The sequence below is a fragment of the Bos indicus x Bos taurus genome, chromosome 18 (assembly GCF_003369695.1).
Source record: "Bos indicus x Bos taurus breed Angus x Brahman F1 hybrid chromosome 18, Bos_hybrid_MaternalHap_v2.0, whole genome shotgun sequence".
Lineage (NCBI taxonomy): Eukaryota > Metazoa > Chordata > Mammalia > Artiodactyla > Bovidae > Bos > Bos indicus x Bos taurus.
Genome location: NC_040093.1, coordinates 26,603,323 through 26,615,001, shown reverse-complemented (window position 1 = coordinate 26,615,001; position 11,679 = coordinate 26,603,323). Strand labels below are relative to the sequence as shown.

Below are 11,679 nucleotides of genomic sequence, written 5' to 3'. Positions count from 1 at the left end.
GAGCGACGCCCAGGAGTACCCCGGAGGGGAGGGGGCTGGCTCCCCGCCTGTCACTTCCAGCGCCCCCTCTGGTGGGAAAACGAACTTCTCTCCCTGGGGCCGGGTCACGTGAATAGGACTGCGCCCGGCCTCCACACCCTGACCCCACAAGGACCCTGCAATCGCTTACACCAGTCAATTCTGGAGGTTCCCAAACAGAACCCCGAAGCGTGGCCATCAGTGACCCGCGTTTCCTGGACCTCGGGAACTGCCTTTGTGAAACCTTCTCTTGGGAACCTCCGGGAACACTGAGGCGACCCAGGTCCGGGAGAGTATTGAGATTCCCCCCTAGAGACCCAGGATGGAGAGGGGAGCTCTTTAAGAGTTGAGAAATGCCTCTGAGGGGGGACGAGAAATGGACCGGAGCCAGGATCTAGAGGAAAGTGAAGTTAGTGACTTGAAAGTCTGTGAAGAATGAGAGGATGGGGGAAGTACAGTGGGAAGCAGCTTAGTGGGAAGAGGGCTTGACTACTAGAGGAACTGTTTGGTCACCAATCATTGACAATTAACTTGTCGACTTGATAGTAATATGAACATCTGATTAACTTAAGTGAAAAAAGGGAATTCCTTGATGGCTCGATAGTTAGGATTCGTGGCTTTCACTGAGCAGGAAACTAAGATTCCGCATGCTGCAAAGCCCTGCAGCGTGGCCAAAATAGAAAGAAAAAAAAAAAAAGGACACCAGTTGATTTATGCTTTGATTACACTATGTAAAAAAGTAGTTCTGCATACAGACAAAAGCTGAACAGAGGAAAAAAAAAAAACTATTGGAGAGACTGGATTCTGAGTAGAGTTTGTTCCTTTTTAGTTTCTGCAAACTTTGTTCAGTAAATAATCACTGATTTTTGTTTGATTTTGAAAGTTCTACTGGCTGGGCTCTTGCTACTAAGCCTTTGGAAAATTGTTTTACTACTTTAGGCTTCAATTTCCTTTTATGTGAAATGAAGAGCTTGAACTGGGTGAAGCTGCTGCTGCTGCTACTAAGTTGCTTCTGTTGTGTCCGATTCTGTGCGACCCCATAGACGGCAGCCTGGGATTCTCCAGGCAAGAACACTAGAGTGGGTTGCTATTCCCTTCTCCAATGCATGAAAGTGAAAAGTGAAAGTGAAGTCGCTCAGTCGTGTCCGACTCTTAGCGACCCCATGGACTGCAGCCTACCAGCCTTCTCCATGCATGGGATTTTCCAGGCAAGAGTACTGGAGTGGGTTGCCTTGGCCTTCTCCCGAACTGGGTGAAGGGGCCGGAGTAAAACATAGATAGGAGAGATCGCGAAACATTTTAAGTGAAAAAATAAGCAAAGATATACATTGTGAGATCATGTATTTATTTTAAACAACATAATGTTACAGTTGCATATATTTATGTATCTGTACAGAAGAGGAGTGGAAGGATATGTATCAACTAGTTAACATTGGCTATCTCAGGAGAGGAAAGTGGAACTGGGTGGTGGCCAAGAGGAACAAAAGAGACTTTTTGTTATTGTTTGGATTTTTTAAATGAGAATATTACCTTAGAAACACTAAATGAGCAAGTTAAAATACAAATAAGGTATATGATCTCTAACATTCTTTCTAGGAAACACTTAGGCCTCAAATTTGATATTTTCTCACCTGGGTGGGTCCAAAGAATTATCAAAATTATTGAATACTACCCACACGCACATGTGTGTGCACACACACACACACCCCTACACCCAAATGGGTAAAACATAATGACACTACTGATTCGTAGCCATCTAAATCAGCAGAAAACTTTGCTTTGTGAATATTAATATTATACATAACAATTATTTTCTCAGTTTGGCCAAGAAGGAAGTCCTGTGGTTACTCAGGGACCCTGTTTTAGTGCTGACTGGCAGAATGGTTTCTGGCTCATTTCTTCGCTCACAAAACTGGCACTGAAACTGCCAAGATCAAGACCTTTGGACCATCAAAGTGTATTCAACGATAGCCAGTTTCTCCCAGATCAAGATATGCAATCAGAGACCTGGTTTTCAGGCAAAATTGATGCAAGCAAAATGTTTTTTGGCTGCCAGTCATTAACATAATGACATGGTTCAAAGGTGTGTGTCTATTTTTGTTAAAGGGTGTTCTGAATGGTGAAACACTAGTGATTTCCTGGTTTGATGCTGCAGTCCCAAAAAGGTAGGTCATATCTGCTGTATCTTCTTCTAGAACTCTTTACTCCAAGCAAGCCTCATTTCTTTGGTTGTACATATTGATGGTTGTTGTTTAGTTGGTAAGTCGTATCTGGCTCTTTTGTGACGCTATAGACTGTAGCTCGCCAGGCGTCTCTGTCCATGAGATTTCCCAGGTAGGATACTGGAGTGGGTAGCCATTTCCTTTTCTAGCAGATCTTCCCAACCCAAAATTGAACTCTCATCTCCTGCATTGGCAGGTGGATCCTTTACCATTGAGCCACCAGGGAAGGCCCACAGGCAGGGTAAGCTCAGACAACTATCCCAACTGTTTGTGATGCTAAGGAATCAATCAGAGATAACTTTGGGATAAAAACTTGGGAAACCATGTTTGTCACAACAAGAGGAGTAGGTGGCTTTTTTTCATACTGTCTTATCTTCCTGCTTATATGCTTTAGTGTACCAGGGTGTCGTTTTAAGAAAGGAACTTCTATCCTTAGATCCTATGGCAGAAATGACAACTAATCTTAAGCATATATTGAAATTATAGAATCCTTAGCAGGTTTGACTTTCCCTAGAAACATGTTGGTTCCTGATATTAGATTATTTGGGAAAGTTTTCTAATGGTTTCCAAATGTAGGAATGTGCAGTTTTCAGGCTTCTGTTTTATCTACTTCCCTGTGTTCTCATTTCCACATGCCTTTAATGTTATGCAACCTCTCCAGGTTCCAATGGGGATTGCCCTTTCTAATTCATTAACATTTAGAAGAAAGTCTTATAACTTCTCCAAAGTGACTATTATGTCCTCTGGGGAGGAGAATATCCCTCTGTTGTCTACTTCCTCAGACACTTGCCAGAGACTTTCACTATTTGTCAGAAACTTCCGGCAGAACTCTCAAAAGTTGCAGTAAAAACACTGACGATTACAATAAACTGAAGATCTAGCCCTTATTTGAATCACAAGCGTCGTATCTGGGGAACTGGTCCATAGAGAAGCAAATGCTTTCAGGCAAGTACTAAGCAGCCAGGAGTTCCTTACACGGGATTTGTTAAATAAATAAATGTGTGCGTGCTCAGTCGTGGCTGACTCTTTGCAACCCCGTGTACTGTAGCCCGCCAGGCTCCTGAATAAATAAAGTAGATGTGGAAAAATTAGAGCCTCTGATAACTCTCTCTTTGGCTGGGAAACTTCTCAGCAAGGTGATTTGCGAGCTGCTGTGCCTTGTGGTGAAATCACATTCAGCTTTGCCTTCAAAGCTTATGCCTTTTGCAGACAACTTGCAGCTGGTTGTCAGTCACCTAGAATTCCTGGAAAAAAATTTTTTTAGAGTGAGGGAGCATAGCAAGCTGCCCCTCAGATTCCTGTGCACTTCATGCTGCCACCTCCCAGTCCCATGGCATATCTCATAAGACCTTACTTAGCAACTCTGAAATTTAAAGGCATGTTCCTGAATTGTGGGACTGATTATTACAGTGATCAAATTGTTTAAAAATTTTCAAACACTCTCCTGTATCTTGGTTGTCTCAATACCAATCATGGTTTTGTAAGATATTAAACCACCGGTGAAAACTGGATAAAGTGGGTCCTCGGTTGTTCTGTATTACTTCTTACAAACCACATGTTAACCTACAATTATGTCAAAATAAAAACTTTATTTAAAAAGAAGTTTCAGGCTTCCCTAGTGGTTCATTGGTAAAGAATCCACCTGCCAGTGGCTCAGTGGTAAAGAATTTGCCTGCCACAAGTTCAGTCCGTGAGCTGGAACAATGCCATGTGACTATGCACCAAACTATTGAGCCTGTACTCTAGAGCCCAGGAGCCACAATCACTAAGCCCATGTGCTGCAACGACTAAAGCCTGTGAGCCCCTAGAACCCATGCTCAACAACAAGAGAAGTCACTGCAATGAGAAGCCGATGTACCACAGCTAGAGAGTAGCCCTCAATTGCTGCAACTGGAGAAAAGCCCATGCAGCAACAAAGACCCAGCACAGCCAAAAATAAATAAATAACATTTGTTTAAAAAAAAAAATAAAGCGTTTTCCAGGGAATTCCCTGGTGGTCCAATGGTTAGGACTCTGCACTTCCACTACAGGGGGCTCAGGTTCAATCCTTGGTCAGGGAACTAAGATTCCAAGTATGGCCAAAAGAAAGAAAAACATCTCCGAAGGTTTAAGATGTAATGTTATGTCCAAATGACTGGACTTCTCTCCACCAAAGCACAGTGCTTCATCTAGCCAAGCCTTTTTTAGATGTGTAATAGCTATTAAGTTTGAGCTCCTGGGCAAATTTTTCTGAAAGAGCTTCCTTAGCTTTTTTCAAACACACACAGAAGATGCTTTTTCTTCTATCAGGTGACAGCTTAAGTCATGTTATACCCATGAATATGAGTAGTAGCTGATTTATATTGTCTTCTTTCTGTAATTTATGTTGCCTTTTGCTCTTTCCTTATTCCAGTGGGTCACATGTGCCATGACCCCCTCAGTAAACTGAGAAACGGAGGATCTCTGATTATGAGAAGGGTTCAGGTGAAATAAGTAATGCATGTAAACGCAGTTCTCTCAGTGCTGCCTAAATAGGACTGTTTATTATTGAATTACTATGGTCTATTAGATTATGGTAGCGGAGAGGCAGATATTACCCAAACTTTCAAACTGATTTTTAGGCATTCTTTAACCAAATCTTGCAGAGGGTGTTTGGGCATTACTTATATAAGGAACCTATGGAAAGTATTCAAAACAAATGATGTATAGAGAAATCCAGTGATACTCATTATTATTATTGTGAACAAAGAGAATGACACTGATGGTGTACACAGAACTTGTGAACTTTATCAACTGTATGTCCATGTGTCCTTTAATTCTGACAATCAGGGATACATATTGATTTTTTTCAGTTTTTTGTTTTAAATAAAAACATTATTTCACACTATGTCATATATGGCCCTATTTATTAAAAAACTCCTCTTTGTCAGTTCATTTTCCTAAATGCATGCTTTGTGCTGCAGCAGAGCAGGCCCAGAAAATAGGAAGGAGGTGATTTACTATCTGGCCTCTGGGAAAGAGGAACAAGCTTGGATCAGAGCACATTACCTGATAAGACTACCCCCGGAGGCCGTGGAGATCTTGGAACTGTTCTGGGGACCTGCTGCTGGCTTAACTTTAGCTTGATCCAGAGCACAGAGTGAGACCTATTGAACTTGCATCATTTGTCAGGCTCAACAAAATTGCAAGGCATTTCTGCCACCTAGTGAGGGTGGCACTGGGCTCTAACTTGTGTGCATGCTCAGTTGTATCTGGTTCTTTGTGACCCCATGGACTGTAGCCCACCAGGATCCTCTATCCATGGAATTCTCCAGGCAAGAATACTGGAGTGGGTTGCCATTTCCTCCTCCAGGGCAATCTTCCTGACCCAGGGATTGAACCCACATCTCCTGCATTGGCAGGCTGATTCTTTACCAATGAGCCACCTGGGTATTTGGGACTGTGTCAAAAAGCACTGTCTCCACTTAGTAGAGAACTAGTCCTGCTTGACAAGAATATGTCAGCCACAGAACCATTTTTCAAACCAACTAGTTGTCTTTCCCCAACCTGAGCTGTAAAAATGTAGTATAAATGTGTAGAAAAGTTAGGAAATACAGACAAAAAGAATCTGGAGATAAGAATTTTGGTATATTTCTTTCAGTCTATATGTTTATCTGTATGCATCTCTGTGTCTGTATATATACTTATTTATACTGATAGATACATAAAGGTTTGTGTGCGTGCATGCTCAGTTGCTAAGTTGTGTCTAACTCTTTGCGACCCCATGGACTGTAGCCTGCCAGGCTTCTCTGTACACAGAATTCTCCAGGCAAGAATACTGGAGTGGCTTGCCATTCCCTCTCCATGGGATCTTCCCAACCAGGGGTTGAATTGGGTCTTCTGCATTGAAGGCAGATTCTTTACCAGCTGAGCCACCAGGGAAGCCCAAGCATACATTTTCCTAAATATAACTGGCTTAGTAATATGAAAGAATCTAATCCAATTTAGAAGTTTCAACTTTTGAACATCTTAATCATGACCACATACTTAACTGAGGACTGATACTCAGCTGGGACACAGGGAGGTGGCCTCAGAAGTTGTTTTCAGGCTGGTGGACACTCTCATCATTCAGCGTGTCCATTCTGATTGGACTGTGCCTTGTTGAATATGTTGACTATTACCTCTGATATAATTCAAAATACTTATCATAAAATTAGATAATACTAATTAGAAAATAAAAATGTTTTTTCTTGTGTCCCTCAGATAAGGCTGCCTTAGGATACAAGCACAGAATCTCCTTGCTGTTGCTAAACTATACATCTTTTAAAAATTATGCATTTTACATAACAGAGACAAGAAAAATGAAGAACTATGATTCAAAACTGAAATACTACTTAAAATCTTTTTGTTTCTTTCTTTGTAGGTATGTGTGTGACCAGATTTGTTCTGCTCTTTATTTTGCAGCTGATGTGCAAATTGAATGTGAACACTCAAACTCAGGTTCTAGGGAGCAGTACCTATAGAAATGGCTAAGAACTACGTGTGTGCACGCTCAGTCTGACTCTTTGCGGCCCCATGAACTATAGCCCACCAGGCTCCTCCATGGGATTTCCCAGGCAAGAATACTGGAGTGGGTAGCCATTCCCTTCTCCAGGGGATCTTCCCCACAGGAATCAAACCCTCATTGACAGGTAGGTTCTTTACCACTATAATGTGCCATTTAAATACAAAGCAACTTTTATGGTGAGTACTTTCAAGAAGAGAGAACTGACTTAAAGCTAAGATTTTTATTGTGCACTAGATTTTTTTTAAACTTAAGAATGTGGCTTCCAGAGTTGTTCTGGCAGGATTGTAAACGGGTGACCTCTGCACCTTTTCTCCACCCACATACTTTTTCTAGCAGAGATGGACTTCTACGGTCAGATGACCCTTCTATTTAATAAGTTGTTAGCAATAGAGGAGAAAACAAAGATGAAGATATCTAAAGTGTTATGCCCAGAAGCATATTTAGTGCTTAAGATCTCTTTATCTGAGATCTTTATCTGAGCATTATTTTACATTAAAAAAAAATCTATTATTTTTATATATTTTTTAAAATATGTATTTATTTTTGGTTGTACTGGATTTTGGTTGCTGCTCACAGGCTATCTCTAGTTGTGGTGCATGGGCGTTTCATTTATGGCGGCTTCTATTGTTTGGGGAGAAGGCAATGGCACCCCACTCCAGTACTCTTGCCTGGAAAATCCTGTGGACAGAGGAGGCTGGTGGGCTGCAGTTCATGGGGTCGCTAAGAGTTGGACATGACTGAGCGACCTCACTTTCACTTTTCACTTTCATGCATTGGAGAAGGAAATGGCAACCACTCCAGTACTCTTGCCTGGAGAATCCCAGGGATGGGGGAGCCTGGTGGGCTGCCGTCTATGGGGTCGCACAGAGTCGAACACGACTGAAGCGACTTAGCACAGGCTCTAGGGTCAGTTTCTGTATTTGGGGCACGTGGGTTCAGTAGTTGCAGATCACAGGTCCGGCTGCCCCATGGCATGTGAAATCTTCCCAGACTATGGATTGAACCACATCCCATGAGCTGGCAGGCAAGTTCTCAGCCACTGGACCACCAGGGAAGTCCTATTTTGCAATTAAATAAAGAGCTCTTGGAATAAAGTCTACAAAATCCAAAGGCACAAGGTACCATCATTGAGCCTTGGTTCAGAGTTTGAGTTCAGTAGTAAAAGGACCCTTATTTAGATCCAGCATTTATTAACTGTGAAACTTCAGGCAAGTGACTTACCCTCACAAAGACTCAGTTGTCTGGACTGTAAGAAGGGGGGTAAAAACATTTAAGAGTTATTAACAGATCTCAAAAGCATGTTGAGATGATTAAATGAGATAATATGTATAAGGAATTTATATGCAGGGCCTGGCACAGAGCAAACATAATCAAATTTTGCTTTTCATCCTCACATCATTATCACAGAGAATGGATTAAGCTTCCAAAAGGTGGTCATGAATTTTTTAAGGGCAGGATAAATTTCTCCTTAAGGCCTTCAAACTGACAGCATGGACCATGTGGGACTGTGGTTAAAGGGCACACTTGTCTTTTCTGATGCTTTGCTTCCGATGGTTTCCTGAAAAGGGCTCTTTTACTCTTTTTTTTTCTCTTCCAAAGAGTTATGTGGTTTGTTGAAAAATGACATGTAAAAAAAATTTAGACAATACAGAAAGAGACTAAGAAGAAGAAAAAGCCATATGAAATGCCACCAGAGTTGTGCCTAACAGCTCAGTATCTTCCTCCCTATTCTCTAGGTGATCTCATCCAACATTGTGGGTTTTTTTTTTAATTTTTAAAAATTATTTATCTATTTGGCTGTGCTGGGTCTTAGTTGCACATGCGATGTGTGGTAACTCGTTCCCTGACCAGGGGTCGAACCCAGGCCCCCTGCATTGGGAGTGTGATGTCTTAGCCATTTGACCTCGAGGAAAGTCCCCAACATTGTGGCTTTTACTCGCCTTTGTGGTGAGGACTTCAACATGTTTATCACTAGCTAAGGTCTCTAGGCTGATATGAACAGCAAGCTGATGTATTTGCCTGCCTTCCTGATATCTCCTTGGATATTTCAGAGGCATCTCAAACTAACGTGTCCCAAAGTGCTCTTCCAAGAACCTACTCATTCTACAGTTAATGGTGATGCTATGCTAGTGACATATCTTTCTTGACTCTTCCCTTTCTCTCAACCTGACAGTGCCCTGAGCTAACATGGAATAATCTCTGGCCTGGTACTCTTGCCTGGAAAATCCCATGGACAGAGAAGCTTGGTAGGCTGCAGTCCGTGGGGTTGAGAAGAGTCAGACACAACTGAGCGACTTCACTTTCACTTTTCACTTTCATGCATTGGAGAAGGAAATGGCAACCCACTCCAGTGTTCTTGCCTGGAGAATCCCAGGGACGGCGGAGCCTGGTGGGCTGCCGTCTGTCGAGTTGTACAGAGTGGGATACGACTGAAGCGACTTAGTAGTAGTAGGATGATTGCAATACCCCCTTAACTGGTTTTTCTGCTTCTACCCCTTTTTCCCCATGAACTGATGTTCAGTGTTTTCTGCTTCTACTCCTTTTCCCCATGAACCAATGTTCGGAGATCTGGCTAGTACCTCTGCTTTTTAAAAACCTCCAGTGACTTTTTAATCTCACTTAGGATAATAGGCACCAGCTTTCCTATGAGCCAGGAGGCCGGCCACGTCCACTCTCACCTCTTTTCTCTGGCCTCGTTCCCTCAGCTCTCTGCTTGTTTACTCTGCCTCAGCTACACTGGCCTCCCTGTGCTTCTTCAAACACACACCTGCTCCCTCCTCAGAACCTTTGTACTTGGGGACTCTGTGTTTTCCGGCTCTCTGCCTGGTCCCTCCCTCACTTCCTTCTGGTCTGTACTCGAATGTTCTCTTCTCTGGGAAGCCCTCCGAAGCTACCTTCTCTTCCCTCTTCACCACTTTATATTTCTTCTCTATTGCTCTAATCTCTGAGATCTAATACACTGTATCCTTCACTTAGTGATCTCGTCTGTCTCTCACCCTGCAATATCAGCTCCATGAGAACAGGGACTTTTCTCTGTTTTGTTCGCTGTGGCATCCCCAGCTCTGTGCCTGGTTTATATTGTGTGGTCAACAGATTTTTGTCAAATGAATGAATAAATCCAGAGTTTACCAAAATAAAATAAATATGAGGCTAAAATATAAGAAACTTTCTTGTAGACGTTGTTGTTTAGTCGCTAAGTTGTGTCCGACTCTTTATGACCCCATGAACTTTAGCACACCAGGCTTCCCTGTCCTTCACTATCTCCCTGAGTTTGCTCAAACTCATGTCCATTGAGTAAGTGATGCCATCCAACCATTTCATCCTAAGTTGCCCACTTCTCTTGCCCTCAGTCTTTCCCAGCATCAGGGTCTTTTCCAGTAAGTCGACTCTTCACATCAAGTGGCCAAAGTATTGGAGCTTCAACTTCAGCATCAGTTCTTCCAATGATATATCTATGCATATTGATATCTGGTTCTTAAATACAGACATTGCACCACAATGTCTGACCTCACAGGTACTCAAAACATAGTCATTGAAACAGAGAGAAAGAAGTATGTAGGCCAGAAAGTCTGAAGTTTGCTTGAACTGTCATTGGCTTGCCCTAGACTCTAAGCTTCATGAAGGCAAGAATCATGTCTCCTTGGCTTGCTGCTTCTCCCCCTACAACCCCCTCAGGGCTTCTAAGGGTACTTGGCATATAAAAGTGGTAGGCGATAAATAAATGTGTCATAAATCGAGATGCCAATGTGATTCTTGCTTCAGGCTGAAGCCCCAGCAGACCTAGTCAATATTGGACTTTCTAAGGATGTCAAGAGAGGTACTCTTGACAAAAGCCATGGAACTGTCACAGGACTGGTGATCTACTTGGGGCATCGCCAGATTAGCACCAGGGCCCTCACCTGTGTCATCTCCTGCCCCTTATTTCTCATCCCTTCCTCCTGAAAGGTCAATATGGTTAGGGAAACTGAATCTGGAATGGACTACAAATAGTGCTAGAATATATTTCTTTCTTTTTTTTCTTTTTAGAATATATTTCTAAATGGGCTCTTGAATAGTAAAATGGTCTGTCCGAAGTTATGTTTTTGTTTTTGACCCCACCACAAGGCACATGGGAATCTTAGTTCCTGGGCCAGGGATTGAACCTGCAGGGTAAGCTTAGAATCTTAATTGCTAAACTTCCAGGGAAGTCCAATGTTAACATTGTTTTTAAGGCAAGGGGGGCATATTTGCAATCATATTGCTGATATTTGCTGATTGCTGATATTGCTGAAATTTGATGTATTTTTATGATGAATTCATGAGAAAATAGGGCTATAGTCTTTTATCTACCTCTTGACAATACCACAGTAGAGACTTCAAAGAACGTTTTTAAGAGCTGGTCTATTTGAAGTGTTAATGTATAGTGATTTAGATTAGATCTGTTCAGTTTTTCTAGAATGAAAGCAATTTTCTCTTATGTTGAAAATAGTATAAAAATCGCATCTATTTGTGTACATAATTCTGGAGAAGTAAAAAAAAAAAACCCTAAAGAACCATATACATTAATTTTTTTACTCTTTGTTCCTTCAATATGAAGGAAACAAAGAGAAATTGTTTTGTTCTTTTCATCTTGCGAAGCTTTTCTGCCCCATGAAGTTCTCTTTTAAAAGATTTTATATTTCAGTCGTAATTTAACTCTGGTTTTCCTTGTGAATTTATTTGCTTAAACCACTTTGTGTATTGCTCAGCTTCTACTCTTTGGAATTCAAGTCCTCTGCTTTACAAATAAAATGAAGAAAGCTTTATTATAGAAAATTTAAACGTACAAAATTAAAGCAAATAATAAAATGAGCTTTCATGTACCCACCCCTCAGTTTCAATGTTTATCAATATTCTACTGCTCTTATTTTATCTATTTACCTCTTCCTAACACTC

At 41.7% G+C, this 11,679-nt stretch overlaps 1 long non-coding RNA gene and 1 other non-coding gene across 2 annotated transcripts; both read left to right on the top strand.

The window, feature by feature from the left end:
- Positions 1–54: 54 nt before the first annotated feature.
- Positions 55–6,813, top strand: LOC113876638. The gene is made up of 3 exons (XR_003506546.1): positions 55–301; positions 2,125–2,183; positions 6,663–6,813. It is a non-coding gene; the product is annotated as an uncharacterized LOC113876638 (long non-coding RNA).
- On the top strand, positions 4,228–4,300 carry TRNAG-UCC. Its single transcript has one exon. It is a non-coding gene; the product is annotated as a tRNA-Gly (tRNA).
- Positions 6,814–11,679: the final 4,866 nt, after the last annotated feature.